General features: G+C 27.4%; 1 protein-coding gene and 1 long non-coding RNA gene across 3 annotated transcripts in view; one reads left to right on the top strand and one right to left on the bottom strand.

Moving 5' to 3' along the window:
- LOC127286321 (E3 ubiquitin-protein ligase TRIM9) overlaps positions 1 to 16641 on the bottom strand; it is a 224660-nt gene that overhangs the window by 162718 nt on the left and 45301 nt on the right. The window lies entirely within an intron of this gene.
- LOC127286333 (uncharacterized) lies at positions 2843 to 7091 on the top strand. The gene is made up of 2 exons (XR_007843723.1): positions 2843 to 3125; positions 6628 to 7091. It is a non-coding gene; the product is annotated as an uncharacterized LOC127286333 (long non-coding RNA).

Raw genomic sequence — 16641 nt, 5'->3', positions numbered from 1 at the left:
CACCCAAAACAGGAAATTGTTCTCTACCTGAAACGTCGAACAAACCTTTAATGAAAATGTCAGAATTGAAAGAAATTTTTAAAAATAATAACAATCGTACAAGACAAGATTTTATTAAAGAAATCAAAGAGAAACTGAACATTGTTATTCAAAAAGAAGATTCTGACTTTTCTGACTTCGTCAACACAACTGACCATGATTATGATTTACCGTATGTTGTTGACTGTCTAATGTATTTCGTCGCTGGAAACGTAGCGAAAAAATTTTGGGATTTTCACAAATGTGAATTGTGCAGATCTGAATTTATATTTTCAAACGAAAATAATAATTCTGCAATTTTGAATAATTCGATTTCTCAGCTGCTGCAATTTGAAGAAAATTACGAAATCACTCACCCTAATCTTCGATTATTTAAATTTTTGTCAGCGATTGAGGAATCTTTTCTGAAGAACTGCAAAGAGAACAATGTTTATTATTCAATTATTGATGAAATTTCTGGAAAAGAGTTTGAATTTCCTTGTGTGGAGCACGCTGAAAATATTTTAGCATACACCCTCCACCTTTATTTAGAATTAAGAATGCGTAAATTTGCCCACACGCAGTTGTGCAATCAAAAGCAGTTGTCAGCTCAACAGAAAAAATTATCGAAATTGCAATCTACTTAAATCTTTCTCTGAAATTCAAATTCATTGTATGCAATTATAATTCTATGTACCTAAAATTTTATATGACATATACCAAAAATAATCTTATTTTTATTACAAATAAATTATTATTGCTAATATTATTAATTAAAAAATAAGTGTAATTAATTAATTAATTAATAAGTGTAATTCATTCATAAATTAATAAAAGATATAGCCCTTATTAATTCTCTTATAATTTGAATTTTCAGGAATATATATATATATATAAAGTGTATATAAATGTACATAAAATGTATATAAAGTAAAATTACGTATATTATGATTAATAAATATAATTTTACACTTCAACAAATTTTTTTACTTTTACTTTATTTCACTTTATTATAGTTATTCTCTTAAACGTTTTAAACTCGGGCCAAAGTACTGCCAGCGCCGCTCTGCGGACACTTTCATCATTTGTGTTACGTTTAATACAGTCGTGTCACCGAGGTGCATTACATTATTATAATGAATAACACTTTATTTTTGGTTATAGTTTCAAGTTTAAATTTGGCGCCATTATCTTTGGTTTTTAGACAGTGGCGCCGTTAAATTTCATGTTTCGTGTTGCATGGTTGGTATTTATTTCTGTCAATTCAGAAGTTTCCAACCTAAAAATAATTTATTTTGTTTTCTATAAATTCAATGAATCGTATTTAAGAAACAAAGTTTTTTCAAGTGTAATCTGTTTGTTCATTGAAAACAATGATTTTGATTAATGGTTTTATGATAAAGTGCTTCTTAATTGACTATAATTGTCATTTTAACTTGAACTCAAAATGAATCGGACCTAGCTCATTTTGATGCTTTTTGCCTCAAGTTCAAAATGAGTTTCTCGTGGTTCTTTTTTGTTGCAGTCGGTGGACCGACTCATTTTTAACTCAGTTTTTTTCTGTGTAAATGAATTTTCATTTTACATACTTTTTATTTCATCAAATTTGAATTTGACAGAATTATTATTTTAAAGAAAGAATATTTTAGATAAAAGATTCTTTTTGAGTCAAAATATGTTCGAATTTACATTTTACAGAATTCCTAAAAAGCCGCGAATTTAAAAATTTCCACCCAAATTTTTCTGCTACATATTTATTCGGACAAATGAAAATTTTGTAAAATAAAAATTTTTAATATTTTGAAAATTCTGTCAAATGTAAATTTGAACCTCCATGAAGTAGGCGTCGACGCTCAGCGCTGAAAATTGTTTTTCGCACAGGACCAAAAGTATCAAATTATTTTTTTTTAAGATTTTTAATCCAAATAATGCCTTGAGAAATACTTTTCCAAGATATTATGTGGTCACAAAATCTTTTTAAAAATCATTTGATATTTTTGGTCCCGTGAAAAATAAATTTCGACGCTGAGCGTCAACGCCAACTTCATAGAGGGTAAATGTGATCAGATGAAAATTCGGTTAAAAAATTCTGTCAAAAATTCAAATTTAATGAAATATAAAAATTATGTAGGTATTTTAAATGCAATTTTTAGAATTACAAGAGATTTTGGGATTGTAATGCATTAAAATTAATTTACATTTTTTTTGCACTGTCCAATATAAAAGCATATTCACTTTTTAGGTTGTGTTCCACTATTATTGAGAACATGAAATCAGAAATGTAAAAGCGGTTTGCCAACGTATAAATAGAAAAAAATATTGTTATATAAATTGTAAAAATATAAATCTAATATGACAAACTACTTATCCAACTGCACTTTACAGAAATACAAATTTCATAATTTATCACTAAAATCTTGTTACAAAAAGTTGTCCCGTTTAATATTATAAATTTCTATCTAACACATAACATAAATTACCTCTCAGTAAATTTTTTTTTCGATAAATAAAACAGTTGCTAATTCAAATGAAAAAATATGATAATTATCGATTTTTAAAATTAAGATCAGTCAGTCAATTTGTTATTTTTACACAAATGTGAATTAATGACTTATTGTTATATAAGAATAAAGCAAATAAAAATGTAAATTTAAAAACATTGTATAAAGAAGCGTTAAATAAATGTATATATATGTATATGACAGGTATATACATTCGCAAATGAAAGAACAGACAGGGACATCCCAGTAACTTAAACAGCAGTTTAAATAATAATATGATTCACAGAAAAAAAGTTTGAACTCAGATTAGAGATAACCACGGAACTCCCCTGTTATATATATATATATGTATATACATTTATAGCGTCTTGATTCTTTCAGCAAAGCAGACGAACGTTATTGCAATATATATTTGTACCTACATATATATGAATACATTTCTTTGTGTACGTTAACACGTGCGTGAATATCAGAGATAAAGAAAAAAACGTCTCTTATTAGCACATTCATTGATATAAAAGATGCAGTCTGATCTTGAATTGCATACAGTTCACCAGCGAACCTTTTGCTAAAAGCTTATTTTGTCAACAACAAACAACGCAAGTGGTAAATACAACTTCAATAATAATAATAATAATAATAATAATAATAAAAATAATAATAATAAATTTTCTGTACTTTAATTAATTGTTTCATATAATAAACAATATATTAAAAATTTTAGACTGCTTTTTTGGAATTCCAATTTTATAAATTATTAATTATGAAATTAAGGAACAATAGGATAGACAGCCAAATTGAGAATTAGTCAAAAACTATATTTCCTTATTTTTTTTAAGTTAAAAAGCAATTTATAGCGTCAGTCCACTGACTTTCGTCTAATAGTGGTTGCGACCAAATTTTAAAAAAATCTAGTCTTAATATATGTGAAACTCGATGATTCCCTGAGTTCATTAACCATAATATTATGGTAAAAATTTTATTCCCTTAAAAAATATTAAATATCAAAAGTAGGAGGTTCACAATGTGATTTTGTAACCTTAAATTTTTCAATTTTTTTAAAAACGCTATTATTAAAAAACTATTAAAAATTAGATGTTGGAACTCACCAAAAACATAAATCACTTTATTCTGCACAGAGGAACGAAAGAATTATTGCAAAAATTTATTATTTTTGGATGATATACGATTTTAAAAAAAAATTTTATTTAAATATTCTCAAGATTTTTATTTACTTATAACTTTTCTGTCGGTGCTCCGAAAAAATTGAAGTTTTGCACAAAGATTTTTTATAATATTCTTTACCTTCTATTAAAATCTTACGAAGGTGTTTTGCTTCGATTTGGAGATATTAATTTTCAATTTTTTATTTAAAAAGGTTAATTAAAAGACTTGAAGTTAACTAACCAAATTCAAACTGCTCCATTTTTTATAACAATATATTAAAATGTAGCGATTTGAAATTGGTCAGTTAACTTCAAGTCTTTTACTTAACCTTTTTAAATAAAAAATTTTGAAAATTAATATCTCCAAAACGAAGCAAAACACCTTCGTAAGATTTTAATAGAAGGTACACAGAAAATTAAAAGGTATTAAAATAAGCTGCAACGCTTCTTATTTTAATCCATTTTTACTTATTTTAATACCAAAATGGATTAAAATAAGAAAAATTTGATTAAAATAAGAAGCGTTGCAGCTTATTTTAATACCTTTTAGTTTTCTGTGTAAAGAATATTATAAAAAATCTTTGTGCAAAACCTCAATTTTTTCGGAGCACCGACAAAAAAGTTATAAGTAAATAAAAATCTTGAGAATATTTAAATAAAATTTTTTTTAAAATCGTATATCATCTAAAAATAATAAATTTTTGCAATAATTCTTTCGTTCCTCTGTGCAGAATAAAGTGATTTATGTTTTTGGTGAGTTCCAACATCTAATTTTTAATAGTTTTTTAATAATAGCGTTTTTAAAAAAATTGAAAAATTTAAGGTTACAAAATCACATTGTGAACCTCCTACTTTTGATATTTAATATTTTTAAAGGGAATAAAATTTTTACCATAATATTATGGTTAATGAACTCAGGGAATCATCGAGTTTCACATAATATATTAAAACTAGATTTTTTTAAAATTTGGTCGCAACCACTATTAGACGAAAGTCAATGGACTAACCCATAATTAAAAAATGTTAACAAAATTTTCTTTTACAGATAAAAAATTTCTATATTTTAACTTTTTCTAATAAAACTCAATTTCTAAACTTTATTTTCTGAAATTATGTTATTATACATATAAATATTATTATTATTATTATTATTATTGGATATAGTTCCGAATAGCACATACCTCCGATTTCAATAAAACTTAGTATCCCTACGTAATTTGGTGCGCTGATTACCAAAATCATAGTGAAAATTGGCGGAAATTTAATTATCATGGTAAAAACCATAAAAAACACCATAAAATCATGGTTTTTTTCGATTATCTCGTAAAAAACAAAAAACTTCGAAAAAAGTTTTAGACGAAAGTTGTAGATCTCTAAAAAACACACATTTCATGTTTTATGCATTTTTTACCAAAAGTCATTATTTTTCGAGAAAAACGCAAAATAGTAAACACGGCCTTCGGCCGCGTAAGGTACTGCTCGCTTCTCTTTTTAAGAAATCTTGGCGAGAGGGGGTGGATGTGTCCGAAAGTAATTTGCAGAAATTGTGGGGTGGAGTCTACAGCAGCGGTAAACGCAAAATAGTAAACACGGCCTTCGGCCGCGTAAGGTACTGCTCGCTTTTCTTTTTAAAAAAACCTTGGCGAGAGGGGGTGGATATGGCCGAAAGTATTTTGCGGAATTCGTTGGATCCTGAGTAATGGTGAATATGATAATTTCTGCAAATTACTTTCGGACACATCCACCCCCTCTCGCCAAGATTTCTTAAAAAGAGAAGCGAGCAGTACCTTACGCGGCCGAAGGCCGTGTTTACTATTTTGCGTTTTTCTCGAAAAATAATGACTTTTGGTAAAAAATGCATAAAACATGAAATGTGTGTTTTTTAGAGATCTACAACTTTCGTCTAAAACTTTTTTCGAATTTTTTTGTTTTTTACGAGATAATCGAAAAAAACCATGATTTTATGGTGTTTTTTATGGTTTTTACCATGATAATTAAATTTCCGCCAATTTTCACTATGATTTTCGTAATCAGCGCACCAAATTACGTAGGGATACCAAGTTTTATCGAAATCAGAGGTATGTGCTATTCGGAACTGCACCCTTATTATTACATAATTTTATAATTAAAATTTAATTTAAACATTTCTTTTAAATATAATATTCCTTTTGAAATTGATAAAATTGTTTTTTATTATTCGTAACATAAATAACTTCGCCGAAGTCTTATCAGTTGCTCTTTAATGTGCAAATTAAAATATTATCTTTACAAAAACAAATATGCAGGTAAAAATTCGTAGCCACCTTGAAAAATCAAAAAAATCCAACTTCTAAATTTCGCGTTACTATCATTTCTATACAACTCTTCCGAAATACCTTTTTTTATGATTTTAAGGGGAGGGACCGGTGAAATTTCAACTCATCGAAATTAATGTTGTTAAAAGGGGTGTCAATTTTTTTTTCTGGCATTATTTGGGATCTAAAACTATTGTGAATTATCAAAATTAAAAAAAGAAAATTGTTTAATCATTTTAGAAATTTTTCTTTTTTTGAAAATATTAAAAGTTTTAAATATCCATACAACTGATTGTTCAGAATTATAAAAAAAAAATGTATAATAAAATCAGCAATGAAAAATAATCAAATCTGCGACAGAAGTTTAAATTTTTAGTCTTTGAAAATTTCGAGTTTTAATTAAAAAATTATTAATGAATTGTTTTTCAATTTTACAATTTTAAATATTCAATATTAACAGAAAAAAAATTGATTTTAACCTAAACAATAATATTATAATAAGTGGAGAAACGCATTTAAAAAAAAAATAAAAAATTTTGATTTTATATTCTTTAATTAGGCAACATTTTAATAACTTTTCAAATGTTATTGTTATATATATAAATGCTCTCTTTTAACTAAAAATTTTTTTTTCTTATTTGTTCACAGACGAAAAAAAATTCAATACCGATAAAAAATGAAGAGTTTCATTGCAATTTTCATGCTATTTATTGCATTAATAGGAGCGATAGATGCCTTCAGACATCATCCACAAAGGCCACCACAGAATGGTCGTCCAAATTATCCTGGAACTCCGCCATTTAATCCCAAAGTTAAACCATTCCCATATTATGTGTAATGTCAATTATAACCGCACGAGACACGAGGAAGAAACGCCCATGTCATATTCCAAACGACAGACTACAAAATTCTATTAGAATTTCTATATTGGCATTTCCGAATAATGTCAACGATTCAAACAGTATATATATATATATTTATATATACATCCTAAAAACGATAAAATTTCAAGATCAATTTATTATTTATTTTCCATACCCATTTAATTCATATATACCAAACATGTAAAAAGAAAAATACAATAAAATATTTATTTATAAAAATGTGAAAAAGGGTAATTTCATTTCATATAACTTTATTACCACCAATTTTTAAAAACCAATAATTTTCCAACCTATCCCACGACATATAACTACTTTGCCCCCCTGCGCGCTTCGCGCGCCAACCCTCTATTTAAATTTACTAAAAATATTAAATATTATTTTGATTAAAATTTATATTTAATCAAAAATTTTGTAAATTTTAATAGCAGAAATTTATTTATATTTTAATATGAACATAAACTATATATTTTAACTTGCATCCGTAAACTAAATTTTCATCTATTCTACAATTGAAAAATTAATTAGGGACCGAATAAGTTTTTATATTGTTTTAAAAATTAATTTTACCCAATTTCTTTAAATAAAATTTATTATTTCATTTTAAAGAATTTGTTTCTAATATGCACCACGGATGACGTCCTTCTAACCTATGACCCTAATTTTGGGGTAATGTCCGATTTTTTCTATAACTATGACCAAATTTTGAGGTTATGTTCGCCTACACTCCTATGACCTTCAATGTAAATTTAAGGTTATGTTCTCCTTTGACCTTTGACCTTTAAAAGTTTAAAGGGAGGCTCATATCTTGACCTCTGGGAATAATAATTTTAAGGTTATGTTCGTCTCTACTCCATCAAAAACTTTGGTTTTTGACATATGTCCTTGATTTTTAAAGTTATGTTCGTTTTAATCTATGATTCCATCGTTTGACCTTGAGTATTGATGTTATGTTAATTTTTAACTTATGTTTTTGATATAGATATAGTACAATATCTGAAATTTTCGAGACAAATTCTGAACGGTACGCGAGTTTTAATGGTTCGCGAATTGAATAGTAGGCGAGTACTGTAAGCTCCCGCGTAGCGTCGAAATTCTCGCCTAGTGTTCATTTGAGACAAATTATGAATGGTACGTGAGTTGAATGGTAGGCGAGTACTGTGAGCTCCTGATTCGAATTTTTTTATTATATACTTTGCACATACACTAAAAAAAATTCTATTCTAAATTTAAGAATATCTTCTTGGCGCCTATTTAAGAATATTTCCCATGCATTTTATTCTTAAATTTAGAATATAATATTCTTAAAATAAGAAACATTTCTTAAATTAAATTTTTTTTTCCTTTGTCTGTAGAATACCTATTTCTTAATTTAAAAATTGTTTCTTATTTTAAGAATATTATATTCTGACTGTAAGAACAGCCATATTGGATCCACCATTTTGAATTTTTTAAAACTAAAGTAAAATTCGTATTCAGCAACCTCAAAAACCCCCGAGTAACAAGTTTCAGGAGAATTGAATGACTTAAAAAAAAAATCGCCGCCATATTGGATCCGCCATCTTAAATTTTGAATATGCTAAATAAAAATTCAATAATTTTTAATTTGACCTCACAAAAATTCAGACAAATCTAATGTGAAAAATATTCATACGTCCCAGCAAAAAGAAAAAAAATAATATAATAATATAGACGAAAGATTTACGATAACGGAAAATAAAATTATATTCAAAAAAAAAAAAAAAATGTTGATGTTGAAAATGTAAAATGATTATGATCGGCGTTAATGTTCGTGCTATATGAAACACCTGCCAAGAATTATGGAGAGTTGAGACCCTGAGAGGATGCTGCCAAGTCGGGTCAAGTTGGGTCAAGTGATCTTTACCACTTGAAACCGTTATCCGTACGGTGCAAAGATGCCAACCGCCATTGGGATACAACCCAAAATGTATTCATCCCTTACATTTCCCAGACACATTTTATATATATATTATAGTCGTCGATTTATAGAGTCTTGTAAAACCAAATGTTTCTTATAGAAGGAAAATTGCAATGAAATAATTTCCCTCTTCATTTTAATTACATATAATATTAACACCCAAAAAAAAGTTTCTTTGAATCAAAGAAATTTGTGCATTGTTACAGAGTCAGAGAAAAATTTCTTTGATTTAAAAAGTGAATTTAAAGAAACAATTTATTTGTTGCAAAGAATTTTTTTTTCTGGGTGTGGGTTTAACAGAAATGAACTCTACAACACCCGGAATGAAATTTATTTGGTTCAATCGGTTTCGTAAATCAAATATTTATATTTGGACCAACTAATGTTTATTTAAATCAAATAAACTGCATTCAAATCAATAATTTCTGTATTAAAAATAAAATTATTTATTTTAATATATTAACTGCGTTTAATATCGTATAATAATAAATTGCAATAAACCGTGATATTTGCTAAAAAAAATAAATTTAATTTAACGAAGAGTATAAATTTAACCACTTTATGGTAAAATTCTGACATTGTTGTCTCCTCATTGAGAATGTAAATAATGTTTTATATTTGTTCATTATGGGGACACAAAGTACGCTTATAACATGAAGACCATGAAAATATAGAGGCGGGTAATTATGAGGGGCTTATATTCCGATATACACACACGCGACCCGTCATATGCATTGGGGGTCAAAAATATATGAATAATATGGATCAAAGAGTTTTAGTCCTAATCATTTTCGTTTGGAGAGAAAAAAGAAGGGAAACTTATTGGAAAATGAATGAATCATTTATATGTATATACAAAAACCACTATTATGTTGGCAATAAGATTTACATTTTTTTTTTGTAATGAATAATAATCAATGAAAAGAAAATCTATATAGACGAGGAAATGATGATTTAGCTATATTAATTTTGATATTGATGATTTTATCATGTGATTTTAATATTAATCTTTGTTAGGGTCATTTGGAGTAAATAGAAACAGATTTGCTAATTTTCCCCAATAATATAAGTTTAATAGTAGTATTTATAATTGAGGAATTAAATTTTATAAATTTTATAACGACGTTTCGGCAGCTACCGCTACCCTTATCAAGTTACATTAAAATATTACTGGAAAAAATTTTTTAACATTATAAAAATTAATAAATATATAATTTGTCAATACGTATTTTCTAACATCAAAATGAAGCAGTTGAATATTGTACTTACATTTTAGTCATTTTATTTTGTAAATTTAAAAATTAGTTTGAGGTTATCTATTTTTAGGTTAACGATTGCTTTAATAACACTAATGAGGTATATCAGAGGTTTAGGTAGTGTTGATATTTCAGATTACGATATTATCATATTAATTTATATTCGTTCATGTAGTGTTGGTATTTCAGATTACTATATGTTCATGTCAATTTACATTATTTAAAAAACCTTGATAGATGTTACTTAATTTTTCTATGTCAGTTTTAAAGTTTATTGAATGTTTATCTTTAGCAATATAAACCATTTTAATGAATTTTCTTTTAAAATAATTTCCCTCAGTGTTCAGAATTGATATTTGATTAAAATCAAAATTATGATTATTTTCTGTGGCATGATGAGCTAATGCTGTATTTGATTTTTTATTTTTAATATCTCTATTATGTTCTGTAATTCTAGTTTTTAAGTGTCTAGATGATTCTCCAATATATACACTATTACAGTTTTGACAAGAGATTTTATAAATAGTGTTAATTTTTTGAGTTTTTTCTACTTTATCTTTAGTATTAGTAATATTAGTATTAGTAATATTGCAAATAAACTTCCTTTAGTTATGACTTTTGAAACATGAATCACATATTCAATATCTTTTTTGGCCTCATATTAATTTCTTTAGCTCAAGGATACAATAACAATTTGTCAAGAGAGGAAAATATTAATGCATTGGAATTCATATATAAAAGGCGCGTGTGTGCATATCTTTTATAAGGGGGATTTTATTTTTTTTTGCCAACTATAAAAGAGGGCGTATTGTTCAATATATGTTGTATTCGAAATATTGTAACTCGAGTTGGCATTGGATGCAAAGGGAAAGAGCAAGTTAACCTTCACGGTCAACTTCATAAAACTGCCAGAAGCACTCGGGTGACAAAGCCGAAAACCTTTCCATTTATGCTCTCATATATATGTATATACAGATATATGTATATATGTATTTATGTATGTACACACTCGAGGCAAAATTCTGCAACTCATGTCGGCTTGGCGCCAGAGTATCCTTCAATTAGAGGCCCTGCGGCCGTGTATGTTACTAAAGTAACATTACCCATCTTGTTCCTATTATCCTAATGTCGTAATAATTCATTTTTCGTTCTGATGTTAATGTTCGACCTTCAGTCAAAAAAGTTCATGTGTAATGGGTTCGAAACAGTTTCACTTTGAATAAAAATACACTACACTGAGAAAAATATGCTATTGAATCAATAGCATTTCTACCAAAGGTATAAAAATTATTGATTCAAAAGCATATGCTAAAGAATCTATAAAATATTTAACAAATTTTGTAGCATATGTTTTTGAATCAATAATTTTTATACCTTTGGCAGAAATGCTGTTGATTCAATAGCATATTTTTCTCAGTGTATATTACAGAAAATTAAAAGGCATTAAAATAAGCTGCAACGCTTCTTATTTTTATCCAATTTTGCTTATTTTAATCCATTTTGGTATTAAAATAAGCAAAATTAAATTAAAATAAGAAGCGTTGCAGCTTATTTTAATGCCTTTTAATTTTCTGTGATACTATACTTTATACAAAAATACATATTTGTAAATATTACAAATACAAATACCGCCAATTAAAAAGTAGGTTGTACGATAATAGACCTTGGTGTATCAGAAAAGCCCCGGTTGATGGTATTAAAATTTGTATTGTAAAAATAATATGAAAAAAATTACTTACATTTTTTGGAAATAAATTCAAAATTTCAGCTTACCTAAAACAAAAAGAAAAGAAATAATGTTATTATAAAAATTCTTTTTACTTGAAAATAATTCTTATACATAATTTATACTTTGCAATTATATAAAAAATTACACTCTATAATTCTTTGCAACAATTAAATGCAATTATAGATAAAAATGATGCCAATTATCACACTTCTATGCTTTTTAAACAGACCCTTGAATCATTTACAGAGTTTATGAGTCAGAAACGAATAAAAAACTAACCGGATTTAATATATAGGTAAGGTGATAATAAGTTTAGTTATAACCTCTGAAAAGAATGAATGAGTATTTAACATAATTTTCAATTTTTTATTTTTCATTCATATTTCATTTAGATACAATTGTAAAAAGAATTTTAGTGTGTATTATAAATTCTACCTTATATGGTACAAAAAAAAAATTGCTAATTGTTATAAATAATTTTTTTTCGATTTTTTCATAACGAATGAGATTTTACTTTATGTATATTGGAAGTTTTTTGTTCTTTGAATTTCCCTTTAGAAAGTCTATAAAATTCAATCTTCTTAATGGGAAAAGGAGCTAAAACTGTTCAACGCTTGTAATGTATATACATCAGGCTATAACCATTTTCTGAAATCTTGAAGATATTCTTCCTTTTTTTAGGTTGTTGGTGTTGGATCTCCTTGAACTTAAAGTACAAGTTATTATATCCCTTTTTCCTTGTAATCTATATAGGCATCGAATTTTTTTTCTCTTCTTAGAAGCATCAGTAATGGGGAATTATTATCACACAGAATATTATTAATACTAATATAAGAATTATTTTTCTACTAATTGTAAGTAGGGGATACCGGAGAAGATTTATTAGTAAATGAAAATTAGTGAAAATGAAATTAAAGAATTTAAAGAATTGTGAAAGTGAAAATGAGAGCGAAAATTAGAATCGCTAAAAGTGAAATTAGTAGAAATTAGAATATATAACTGCGTAAGTGGGAAAATAGAATAAATAATAATATTACTTATTTCAAATTTCAATAAATTAAAAATGTTTCAAATTCCCCTGAATGCAAATCGAGTTTGAATTTCCCATCTCTAAAGAAAATATATATAATATGAAATACATTTCAAGCATTCGGAAAAAGATTTAAAAAATAGTCTTAAAAATAAAATTTCACTTCCTATATACGCAGAGATAGAATTGGGTTAATCATAAAAAATGTATATAGTACCATTCACTAAGGGATTTCTTCATCCTTTTTAGAATACCGAATAGGAAAATAAAAAATTCTACAACTAAAAGAAAGTAAAGTAGATCATTAAGAGGACGGAAATAAAACGAACCCTGAAATATAGAGTTCACATTTTTTTTTACTCTCGTTCTCTCTTCATCCTCGTCTTATTTATATATATAGAATTCTCTATAGGACGAGGGAACCGGAGGGAACAATTTTTATGGAATAGCATGTCAATCTCTTTATGGTTTCCGTATATGCCACACTCCAGTGAGCAAAAGGGTTTCGATTCTGTATAGTCGAAATTCACTTCCTATATATATATATATGTAGAAGATTTTTCTCCATCAGCAGAGGTCATATTACTTTTGGTGGTTGCTTTTTCAAGAGTCTTCTCTTCTTGAAAACGTTCTACGATCTTTATATAATCAATCCTTTGGGGAATTCTCCATTCTTTAAGATTCTTTTTGTGTATATTGCCTTCTATGTATGTGTGTCAGCAGTTTTTTTCTTAAATTAGTGCAATTTTCTCGAATTATCAGTAAAGCAATATATATATATATATAGTACAAAAAGATTTTCGACGACTATTTTTTGGTGCAAGACATAATCCTTTCACACGTTAGTTTTCGCTTTATCTCGACGCGTTTGTTTCTCTATAACAAAAGTTGCACCACTATTCTCAGCTTTTGTTTTCCTTGATCCCCCAAGGGCAGATGTTTTTATCCTTTCAAAGTTAGTTCTCTCTCGCACACCGATAATAATCCAATAATAATGATGTACAGAAATATATAACTTGAAACAATAACAATAAAATAATAATAACACTAATAATAATACAAATTTAAAGTATACCTATACACACTGAAAAAAAATTATTTGATTCAAGTATAATTCAAATTATTTGAAAAATATATCTTACTGGTTTTAATTATAGGGGAATAGTGTCAGGGTTGGACACGGTTTTGGTTTTTTGTTTATAAATATTTTGTTTAGATAAATTCAGTCAATTGTGGTATATGGGTGGAAAGATCTACAAAAGAGGAACACTTTTGTTGTGGACCGTAAATTGATTGGTCAAAAATTAAAAAAGTTATAAACATTTAAAAAAAAAAAATTTAGTCAGGGTTAGACTTTTCAGTCAGGGTTGGACACTTTTTGAAAATCAAAACGCATTATTGGTAAAAACGTAAAATAACATTTGTAATGTTTTTTATTCTTATTTTTTCATGTTTATCTTTACTTATTGTTTACAAATTGTAAAGCTTCATGGGTTTAAAAAAGGAATGAACTCAAATTACAAAAAATAACGCTTTATTGTTCCAAATAACTCAATGAAATGATGAACAAAATTTATACAATTTAAGTATTATTTTTCTAATATCTTTGGCACAATTTTGCACTGAAATATCAGTAAAATAAAATTTATTTGTATATATTTATTTATAAATTGTGTCAAATTCATAATTAATATGGGTGTCCAACCCTAACTGTATAAAATGTCCAACCCTAACTAGAAGCATCATTGGCGAATTGTGCTAACCATAACCAGACATGTGTCGCGATTCGATTTTTCACTTTTTTTCTTCTTAAATTATGTACCCCACAATACATTCAATAAGCTTACCTTGCCAAATTCTTGCTTTTTTACACATTTTTTAGGTTTATTCACAAGTCAAACAAAACTTTTTTTGTCTCTTCGATTGCACCGAAGTCACAGGAGACGCTACTTTTGATTCTCTAAAAATGTAATGCCACAAAAAGTTAGGTTACACTACTAGAAGATTCGTCACGTACGCACACAGGTGGCGCTAGTGTTCTTATTTAAAAAAAGCCAAGTGTCCAACCCTGACACTATTCCCCTATATTTTTTATTTGGATCCAAAAATTCTATATATTTGATTAAAATAACTTGAATTATTTGAATCACACTTATTTGAACCAAATAAATCGTATTTGGTTCAGGAAAATAATTAATTGAACCTAATAAATGCATTTATTTAATACAAATAATAAATTATTTAAAACAATTTATTTATTTGTTGCACTCAATTATTTGTTTTTTTAGATGAATTTTCATTTTTCGAATTAGCATTTGACAGTATTTCATTTTATGCGAATTTTTACTTAACAAAATTTTTAGCTACCTAATTTTTATTTGGCAGAATTTTTATTTATACAATTTTTTAATTGATAGGATTTTAAAAACGCTCAATTTTTCATTTGTCCGAAATTAAAAATGGCCTAACAAACAATCGATAAAAAGATTTCGGTGCAATTTTTAAAATTGACCAATTATAAATTATCAAGAAAATCGTGATTGATCACGAAAATTATGAAAATCGCGTCGAAATTTTTCTGTCGATTATTCGTTCGGCCATTTGTAATTTCGGACAAATGAAAGTTCGACTTTTAAAAAATTCTATTAATTAAAAATTCGAATAAATAAAAATACAGACAAATTATGAAATTCGGTGAATTATTTACTTGAATCAAGTCATTTTTTATTTGTAAAAAGTAATTCTTTTTTTTCAGTGGCATTTAAGTTAAAAATATATGATTTTAACGAAACAAAATGCATCTGAAATCTCGGTTTTCAAATTAGAATTGAAATAATGTGCGCTAAAGAATTATTCAGAATAGCACCACCTATTATGGAAAGCCTCTTTTCTCTCTTCTTTTGTTCATTCTTTTCTTCGACACCCTCCATCGTTGCACGCTATATAAGAAATTCGAAGGCATTGCACCTATTTTGCGCCGAGTTGCTTCAGACTTGTTTCTGAGGCGATGTGCAAAAGAAAGAGAGAGAAAAAAAAATAATGAAATGACAAACTTTCAAAGACAAAATCTAACCAACACTGATTCAACCAATGAAAAGAATCGAGGGGTAAACTGAAAATGGATGCTGGTTCTTAGGAGATTGTGGCAATGGGTAGGGGTGGGATGGAGGGGGAGGCAAGTAAAGGAGTAAAAAAGAGGGCGGCTTTAAGAGAGGAGGGTGAAACGTCGCACCGCGTGGGAATGAGACAAGTACCCACCAAAGGATTTAAAAAAAAAAATAAAATAAAATAACCGTGGCCTTGTTCATCAGGGAAAGAATAATAAAACCACTTGTCGTTATCGCATAAACATATCCCATTTTTGAATTAATGTTTATTCTAAAGAACGGACACGACAAAAGATTTCTCTAGTGCGAGCAAGGATTAATAAATGAAAAAAGAAATTCATCTTTTCGATTTGTAAAAGCAGAGTTTTTCTGAAATACAATTTTTAATTGAATTGCAGTAAAAGTAAAAGTAAAAGTGAAAGTGAAAATCAAAGTCAAAATATAAAAGTGAAAGTCATTACGAAAGTTAATTTTCAATGTGGAAGTCAAAAGGAAATTACATAATTGCACCCTAGAATCTTTTTTTAGCTATAATATTTCAGTAATAAAAAATTATTTCCAAATGAATTATCCAACATAGAAACAGTTGGTTCAAGAAAAGAAAACAGAATTTGAAATTATTGCATACACAGTATATAAAACACTCAAGAATAATTTTGAAAAATCTCACACGTATGGGGGATCGAACCCAGGACCTTTGGAACACGAGCACTGTACTCT

The sequence above is a fragment of the Leptopilina boulardi genome, unplaced genomic scaffold (assembly GCF_019393585.1).
Source record: "Leptopilina boulardi isolate dan_hultmark-lab unplaced genomic scaffold, ZJU_Lbou_2.1 LbouV2_352, whole genome shotgun sequence".
Lineage (NCBI taxonomy): Eukaryota > Metazoa > Arthropoda > Insecta > Hymenoptera > Figitidae > Leptopilina > Leptopilina boulardi.
This window is presented reverse-complemented; position numbering and strand designations above follow the sequence as displayed.